We start from the raw sequence: 9710 nt of genomic DNA, 5'->3' as shown, positions 1-9710 counted from the left end.
ACAAAAGAGCTTTGAGGCAGGCAAACTTGACCTACCTTCTTGGATTTCTTTATTTTTCTTGTTCAGCTTCCTCTTTCTGTGATGAGAAGGTGTGCTGAGGAGGTCATCTCCTGCCTCAAACCAGGCATGGGAAAGAGCATCCCCATGAGGATGGTGTGAAAGAGCAGAAGTTGGCCGTTCCTCTGCCTTCCTGGAGGAAGGTGGACGAGATAAAGGGCCTAAGGCAAGTTTATCCTGTAGTGCCCTGCCTTGTCACCAGAATAGGCACTTCCCTTGCATGGAGTGAGGGTGAGGACAACCCATCCTCATGGTACCAGTACACCAACCTTAGCCACTGTTGGGAGTACCATGACTTGGTGTAGAGGTGATATCCTTCATGTCTGGGTCTGCCCAGAGCTGCCCCCAGTGCTAAAGGTGGCGGTAGGGACATTTTTATTTAGACTTGACCCCAGGAGCTTTGTTTGAATTGGAAAACAGCACATTTGGAAGAGTTTTCTGAATTTTCTTCCAGACCCGCTCAACAACATCTAAAATAGCTAGCTGCTTTTCTATTTATAAACAAGAACAGTGGTGTAGAACTTGGCTCGTGTGGTTGGGGCCACCACAACTCCGGGTGCTCCTCTACAGTGCCGAGGCTCTAGTCCTTATCCATCAAATTATTCTTCTCCACTGTCCTGCCCCACAGCTCCCTAACAGGCATGCTGTTGTGTATGGGGAAGGGCGCTTGCCTTTGGATATATACACACATATTTTTGCCTGTTGACAGGGAGTATTTTCCAATTGTTTTTAAAAAAAGGGTTTGTATTTTTGTAGCAGCACCTACTCCTGTTTGTAAAACAAACATTTCCCAAGCACTCAAAGTTTCTGGTGATGTTATTCTTACTGGAGTGTGGCAGGAATATCAGAAACATATTTCTTCCTTAGTGGAGCCTGAGGATTTTGTTGCTCTTACCATCACCCACTGAAGATAACTATGCTCATCTCCCTATGGTTAGATGATGCAGAGGGCTGATGTATCCTTTTGGCTGAGGCAGTTGGATATGGTCCCGGCTGTGGATCTGACCTGGAAAAGCTTTTGGTCTTAGATTAACACGTGCTAATCCCTAGCTCTTGCCTGGCCTGCTCGCAGGAGGAGAACATCAGATGCACTCCAGCTGGCTCAGCTGGAATTGAGGCTGGAGTCCGGCTGCAGCTGCAACAGCACCGCTGCTTCTGCTGCTCTGCAGGGACATCTCAGGAGCTCTTGCTGTCACGCTTGGAGCACCAGCACTTCTCAACCAGCCAGTACATTTATCTTTGCAATATTCCAGCGAGGTTCCACTATTTCCACTGTCCAGAAGACTTAAGCATGGAGACAGCAGAGTGGAGTGCCTAGAGCAGAGAGCAGTTCCTGTCCCAAAGAGGCAGAGAGGGATTAGGGCTTGCCTGGTACAACTGGAGTGCCTTTCCTGCTCCATCAGTGCATGCTCAGCAGCCCCTGAGACACATGGAGAGCAATGACAGCCTTGGAATGCTTCAGAAATGATCGTTGTTCTCCCAGCTGTGCTCTGCTTTGGTGGTCTGGCGAGCTTTGGTGGTCTTAAGGCGGGAGCCCCACGCAAGGGTTGCACTCAGGGGACTGGTCCTACATCCCCAGCGTGATGCGGATTTGTCCCTACCTTCCTGGATAGCTCTGGTGTTATGATGGCCTGGAAATTGGCAGACAGTTCTGTTTTATCCATCCACAGCATTACCTCTGCTTCCTCTGTAGACAGCACTATACCTTGATTCCTGCATTTCTGGTGGTCTTGCTGGTTCCTGCAAGTGCCGGTGGAGGTGTTTTCCCCTGATAACATTCACTTGCTATATCTTCTTAATGCAGGATACCAGATGTGATGAATATACTCTGATCTGCTCTGACAAATACTCTGCTCCCCTGGTGGATACCCAGACAATCTTCCCAAATAAATTCTAGTTTCAGATCTGTGTGCAAACTTGTTGTTCCTTTAGTACTAATTAACTTCTCACCCTGAATCTCAGGACGTTCTTAGCCTCTCAGCTGAGAAACAGGACACAGATCTGTTGCTGCTTGAGGCAGCATAGGGCCAAGCTGATTCTTAAGACTGTAAAGACAGAGAGACCCTTCCCCATTAGTGCAACCTGTGCATGTTCTGAGTGCATGAAACTCCTTGGAAAGGTGGGCCATGGACATGCTGAAAAAGTGGATATCCGTCCATTTAAGGCTCCTTCTTCTCCTCTGTGAATCCTGGTTATCTGCCACAACTTACTAGAAAGTGAGCACAGGGAAAGCTGCAGAAATGACGTGGGCTCAGCTCATAAGAGAGGCAGCGGTGCCACCTTCTGCACAAAACAGCCAGGGTTTTGTGTCTGGAGGACTGAATGTGCCTTGGACTGGTAGGAATAGAACTACCTCTCCCAGCTCCAGAACTTTTCCTTGGATGCTTTTGCTAGAAAATTGAAAACATTCTGACACCGTGGTCTTTGATTGTTGTACTTTTACCTTAAGAGAGAAGGAATTCTGAGTAGCGATATCATGAAACTGACTCAGCCCAGTTCTTTACAGCTCTCTACCTGGCCCGCTCTCTGCCCTGGGAGGCTGCACATACTTCGTGCAGGTGTGACCCTAAAAGACAAGATCCTCTGAAAAGCTGTGAAATGTGTCTTTAGGGGTAGGTGATTCTCACAATAGAGCTTTCCGTGTTATACTGTGAGAGCTTACATACCGTGGAGCTGACTGTATTACACTTGTTGATACTTGTTTATCTGTCTTCCAGAAAGAATTCAATCTGCGCTTTTCTGTCACTGACTTTTCAGGTATTTCCCCTTGTTTCTGTAATCATATGTCAACTGTTCTTGTGGAGAGCTGGCAGAACTGGCCTTTGCTTATCAGCCAGAGGGTTGAGTTCTCAACTGTCCCCCTTTTTTTTTTCACCCCGAAGTGATCTATTATCTAGTCAATATTGTTTTATGACTGTAGCTATCAGGGATACTGGCGTTCCCTTCATATTCTATAGGGTTTTTCCACTGTACTGGTTATAAGAAGCCTCCTGCAGAGACAGAATACCATGGAGTAAATGGGCTGTCATTTCAGAGGCAAGTGTCTGAAGGATGGAGCAGGCCAAGATTGTTTGGCATTTCTCAAGTGGCTGGGATGTCACTCTTCCAGTATCCTGCTATGAAAGCGCTCAGGAATCCAAGCCCTGCACTGTTAAGTGTAACCAGGAGATGGCACACAACGAATAGAGATGTTCCCTGGGAGAGCACACTGGAAAAGGCTCAGATAGACTTGAGGAGTCTGTTGTGCATCCCCAAAAAATGTGCGCCAAGTGATTCATTATGGCAGTTCCAGGAAAGCAAAGTCTCACATCTTTCTTGGAAACCGATTGTGCAAAGTCCTTTCACAAGGAAAAAAAAAATCACACAAACCCCATTTCATTGGGGATACAGAATGAGCACATTTCCCTTCCCCTCTGAAACCAAGCAGCTGTGAGGACATGTCACTGTGTCACTGTATTCAACCCCGTGGCCTTTTGTGTGAGAGCTTAGCCTCCCATGACTCCTTTTTCTGCTGCTTTGGCTCAGCTGCTCTTCATTCATTGCTCTAGTATCCCATCTGTTAACAGATTCCTTGAAAAAACTCTGTTTATGGCTTATATGGAGTTGTATTAATAGATAGCAAATTGAAGAGAGTTTTACTGGCAAATCAGACCAAACAGCACAGCAATATCTGCATGTGTCCATGGCTGAGCGAGGGCAGTTTGTGGCCTCTGCCTCAGCTGCAGGTCTGGATCTGCTGATTCACAGGCTGGGTGAAATACATTTTTTGCATAGGACTTGTTCCACATGTCTTCATTTGTGGGAGCAATTCTTAGGCACCCATTTCTGAGGCAGTGTAGTAGGAAATTAAAAAAAAAAAAAAAGTATTTCTTTTTCTAACCACTGGCAATTCTCTCCTAAAGGATGTGCAATTTAGAGACCAAAGGAAAGATTTGCTTGCGATAAAAACACAACCTACAGAGCTTGTGCTACCAACAGTGCATTTTGAGAAATGTATTGTCCATATCTCAGTTGAAGAGATAATTTTGAAACACATTATGACACTATGCCAATCATTTCTCATTGTCCCTTCTACTCTCAGAATGCCTATCAGTTTGCTTATGTAACTAATACAGCCTGTCTTATATGAAATCCCCAGGACAGTAAACAGATGTTCTGCAAACTCAAGCAATCGGACAAAAATGACGTGAAACTACTCACTCTCTGGAACCCATTTCTGGCTTTTCAACCTCTTATGACATGCAATTACCTATCCTCAGGCAAAATTCAGCAAGATCAGTTCCTCAGCCAGTGGGGTTTGGTATAGATATGCTACATAATGTTGGCAGGACGTCCAGCCTCTCCTAAGAGGAGAAAAATGCAACAGTTTCAAGGCCAGTTATTTTTCAAATTAAAGTCGCATAAAATAAAAAGGTATATATTTGCTTCTTTTCATCGTTCCTCCTAAATTCCTATTTAGCATCTTGAAAAACCTTTAGGGGATTTGTATTTAGAACTTGAAACAAGTTTCTCACAGTGTGGCCAAAGAAAACCCACAGTGTGTGGGTGGAAGGAGCCGAGGCCCATGCCAAACACAGCAAGTAGATGTCTTCAGCTACATAAAGTGAGTCCGAATGGAGCAAAACACGACTTCAAATCTTCCTTGCACCCCTGTTTTTAAAGACAGGTAGTAAATATGTGCCAGGACTGCGCCCACAGTGGATATTTCCAGTGGGCCCAGTGCAAATCTTGCCTGTTTGTCCACCTGGGGACACACCACTTAAATCACTGAAGAAACCTAAAAATAGACCATTGACAATTAAATACTAACAGTACCAGCATGGCAGTGCTCCAGCTGCTAAATTACCTGTTACCAATTAATTTCACAAACGTGTCCTCAGCCCGATGTGTGGCCATTGGAAATTAGGATCCTAGTGGGCCTTCGAGCAGGTGGTTCAAAAATAGCTCCCTTCATTTGCCTGTTTGTGAATGTCATCTTAGGTCTTCTTGGCAGGCTCTGCGGCTAGAAGAGCCAACTGCTGGCCTGGCTGCTGGCTCCAGCAGAATGAGATATTGGAGACAGAGAGCAAGAAAGCAAAGAAGAAAGTGAAACATCCAAAGTGAGGGCCAACATGGGTGTAACAGAGATGCCTATCTCACATATTCAAGGTACCTCCAGACCTGGAAGCATTTACCTGGTAGACACAAGGAGGTCGATGGTAGTTATAACTACCTGGGGGCAGCTAGGGGTGTGTGGAGACTTTTCCTTCTTGTCATTAGGGGAAGAAGAGAAGGGCTCCTGCAGGGAACAGCTTCTGGGCCACATGGAGCTCACCAGAGGGATCCTTTGTCTGAACGGGACAAAAAACATACGAATCTGGCAGGGAAAATGCCAGAAAGTGGGGCATGGGAGAGAAGGAAAAGGGGGAGGAAGAGCAAGAAATGTTCACAAGAAAAAGTTGTCCTAATCCAGACTGTAGCATTTGGGCCTCCGGCTCCTACTGAAATCCATAAGGCATTTATCATCCTTCTCTCATCTGACCTAGGGATAGCTAGCTTTACTTACTAGTCTACACTTCTGTCATTTTCTAATAGCCAAAATTCATTCAGAGAAACATAAGACATTGCAGGAGGGATGTATTCAGTCACTATGACAACACAGAGTAGGTACTTGGCTCCTGCACAGCTTATTTGCTAACTTGCCTGTCCATAAAGCTCTACCTGACAGCTGTGCTAAGACAAAGATGCACAGTGACAAATGGACAGTTCCTTTTTGCCTAGAACATAAGTTCATGAACTTCTGCTATCATTCAAGCACGATCTAATTAAAACATCATGACCTATAAAATAATCTCTCTCTTTGTCCCTCTATCCACACTTAAAAAAAAAGTTTCCTGTGTTTTCCAGCTGGACAAACGATCCTTCTGCCTTCTTTGAAGTAAATATTTTGTTGGGTTTGGCTGCTGTCACAGCCGCACATAGTCTTCTGCCTAATATTTTATCCATCTGGTGCTAAAGAACTGGAGTGCTTTGAGCGGAGAGTATCAGAAGGTTTTTGAGGTGCTAAGTAGAGTTAAGGAGCACTAATATAAGAGGAAATGTTACCTTTCAGTTTTCGCATGCATGATTTAAGTTGAAATACCTTAAAAATGAAACATTCTCCAAGATGCTTGTTATCACATCCTCGTGTGCCGCCAGTGGGAGAAGATAATGTTGCGTTATTAGCTGAAGACCTGATACACCATACTCACCCTCTCCATAGTTCACATGTGGAGATGTAATCCAAAGCTGATTTCTTCTTTTGTCTCCCATGAATGGAAAAAGGGAATTGGATTCTAGCGCATTTGTGGTTGCCAGCATCTGCTTTGCCTCATTTCTGTGCTTGAAGAACATCTGGCTCTGTTCTAGGACAGCCATGCGTGGGCAATTGTGCTGCATGGAGCAGGCAGTGCTTCCAGCGACAAAACGTCCCTAAGGCCTGCTGCTCTGAGCTTAACTTCTGGCAGCTGCCTGGAAAAACTTGCTCCTTCTCACTACTTCGTTACTCTTTCTGCAAGTTGGGCACTCCGGCCATTAATTTGCCTTGTAGGTGGAGGCCACTTCCTAACGTTGGGCTTCATTTCAGAGCGACCTAAATAGCTTTGCTTGATGCTGGTCCTGTCTTGGATTTTTTTTTTTTTTTTCCATCCGAAACAAGAAAGGGTGTTTTTCCATACATCCCTGGGGCTGCTCTTAATCCTATCTCAAATGCTCTCTGGAGTGAGGGTCACTGTTAGGGTGTTTATTTTTCCCTAACAGCTCTGGGCAGGGGAAAGGAGACAGGCAACGGAGGGCCCTGGGGGGAATATTTAGGATGCCTATTAATTTCCCAGAAATCTTTCTCTTGTTCTTTTTCAATAGAAAATCTATGTCCTCATGACCTTTGCAAGAACTGTTGCTCGTTCCCTTTTGCCCATCTGAGCTCGGCTTTGTGCTGCTAACAGACCCCAATTCTCCAAGCTCTGGCTGGTGGCCAGGACCCAGAATTCGAGACTTTGTGGCGGCAGCAGCACAAGCCCTATCTCCCTTCCCCACTGCGTGACACAAAGCCCCAGGCCTTGCCCCTTTTTGGCAGCTTTCTGCCCATTTTGTGTCCCTTTATTCTTTGTGCAGGAGATGCTGGAGCCAGCTCAGCCTGCTTTGACCTTTCCCTGCCATCCCAAGTGATGGAAGGCACCAATTATGGGACAGAATAACTGGTCAAACCCATGGTGCCGGTGCGGGCAATCAAATTGGCAGTAGTTACTTAGAAAAACCACTTGTTCAAGAAGTGTTGGGAGAAACAGTGAAGGGCGGAGGTGTTTTCCTCGAGAAGAGGAGCAAGCCTTACTTCTGCAATACAATTACTACAGGTAAATTTTGTACCTTATCCTACCTGCTTCGCCACTGGACAGTGCTCGTTGTCTCCATCCCTCAGTGACCAACCTTCAGGCCAGCATCTGCACGGGCAGGTACTGCTTCCTCTTCCCTTGCACATCCTGCCTGGCTCTTCCACAGGGCAGAGCGATGTCCCCACTTCCAGGGGATCTTCCTCCTGAGATACCTCTTCTGCTGGGATGCTTCCCACAAGAGCAAATGCATCTGTTGGGCCTCCGTCTGATTTTATAAGTCCACTCAAACCAGCAACCATCAGAGCATTCCCTCCCACCAGCCAGCAGCATCTCCAATGGAACAAACCACAAAATGCTACTGAAAATATTAACAGGAATGGGTCAAGTAACCTGACATGGCAGAGGCTTGCATGGTTTGCACTGCCCTGAACTCTAACTTTGCTAATACCTCCAGAGCACTAAATAAAGCTCTTGATTTCCACCAAGTTTACATTTTCTGGAGCTGAGTGTACGAACAAGTGGCCAAAATGTTCAGTGATTTCACTTACTAATTTTCCCAGGGTGGATGAGTGGATCCAGCAGTGTTGTGCAGTCAGGAGGGGAATCATCTCTCTTAAAAAGTATCCTCCAGCAGCCAAAATATGTTTTGAAGCTGAATAGGAAACACCCACGAGCAGGGATTGTAACATAGTCACCACTGCAGATTATATAAAGAAAACTGCACTTTAGATTTGGACTTAATGTGATATTTCACAGCTTCTGTTGTAAGAAACTCATGATAGGGTGCTTTGTGCATGTGCGTGTTATGAAACTCTTTCTTTTACAGTAGGATGTTTGAAAATAAGGAAAACAGAGAAGTTTCTGCTGTTCTTTTTGCTCGAAAAACCTCATAAAGAAAAAAAATGTAACTTTTATTAGACTTTCTGATCCAAGCTGAAATTATACTGGTGGAAGTGTTCAATAGCTCAGTGTTCAGGCAATGGCTTGCAAAAAACAAAATAATCGCAAGTCTCAGGTCTTTTTGCTTTGCTGTTTCTATGGAATTTCTTACAGGGGTTTCCTATACTTGCAGATTTTCCTATGCTGTAGGTTTTCCTATTGATTTTTCTATAGGGTCCTGCCTCCCTGCTCCCCCGACGGCGCCTACACAAACAAATGGACCTCTCCTCTGTTGGCTCCTGGTCGCCCTTGCTGCAGCCTGAGACGTGGGGGACGGAGTTTGCAGTCTGTTTTTTAAAAACAGACCCACTGAGATAAGGGTCGCTTTGCAGCCAGGGCATTGCCTGCACCCGGCAGCGCAGTCAGGTTTATGGGCAAACATATTGCAGCTCTTGGGCGGTCTGTGTGTTTGTCCCCAAGATGCAAAGTCCTTTTGAAACTTTTGTTTTCTTTCTCTCAACCAGCACACATGATTTGCCGACCCTTTTGGTAGCACTTAAAATATTTGTGCTGTCCTCTAGCCACAATGGCCATATAGCCCTATTTTCCTGTGACATGTCAGCTGGGACAAGGCTGCCCTGTTATAACCTATAACATCTGTGGCCAACAAGTCCAGATTCCAAACAACTGACACATGGTTTGTTCCTACTCCAGCATCTGGATTAATTGCATCGCCCCTTCATTTGGTTCTGTGCCCTCATTCTCTGAACCAGCTCTGCACTGCTGAGCCATGGCTCAAGCAATTGAATTGCTGGTTTGCTTCTAATATCAGTACTATTGATACCAGCTCCTGCAGGCTTTGACTGGCTTCTGACCTTAGTGATGCTTTATCAACCTCCTGGGGAAATCGGAGCAACTTAATGGAGTCACCCAGAGCAAATTAAATCTAACCATCAGGACCTCAGGAGTGCTGAGGTACCTGTAGACCAACTCCAGTTTTAAGATTTTAAAAATGACATTTTAAGTGGTCTTGCAGCAAAAGAATGAAGCTAAACAGCTATGAGGTTAATTTTTGAAAGCACAGTTGAACTGAAGAAGAAAATAATCGATGTGCTGTGAGATAGACAGACCAAATGGGAGCTTTGTTTTGCAAAAAACTTAGATATAATATGCTTCCTTCCTAAAAACTCTGTAAATGCATTAGCGGCAGTCTTAAGGGAACATGTTTCTGTGCTGTTGCCATATCTTTTGGTGGGTTTTTGGACATTGATTGCTTTTCTGTCATGTGTCCCCCCTGTGTTAATGCTTTCTTTTTCACTCTCTTCTCCTTTCTTACCCTCTCAAAGGTTTTGTATCTGGCAGCTCCTCAGACTCCTCTCTGTTAGGAAACCTAATGGCAAAGATTGCAATAAAGTGCTGAAAGGC

Source organism: Tinamus guttatus, unplaced genomic scaffold, assembly GCF_059628265.1.
Source record: "Tinamus guttatus ecotype Peru unplaced genomic scaffold, ASM5962826v1 Tinamus_guttatus_pri_ptg000045l, whole genome shotgun sequence".
In the NCBI taxonomy this organism is placed as follows: domain Eukaryota; kingdom Metazoa; phylum Chordata; class Aves; order Tinamiformes; family Tinamidae; genus Tinamus; species Tinamus guttatus.
Note: the sequence above shows the minus strand (reverse complement) of the source record.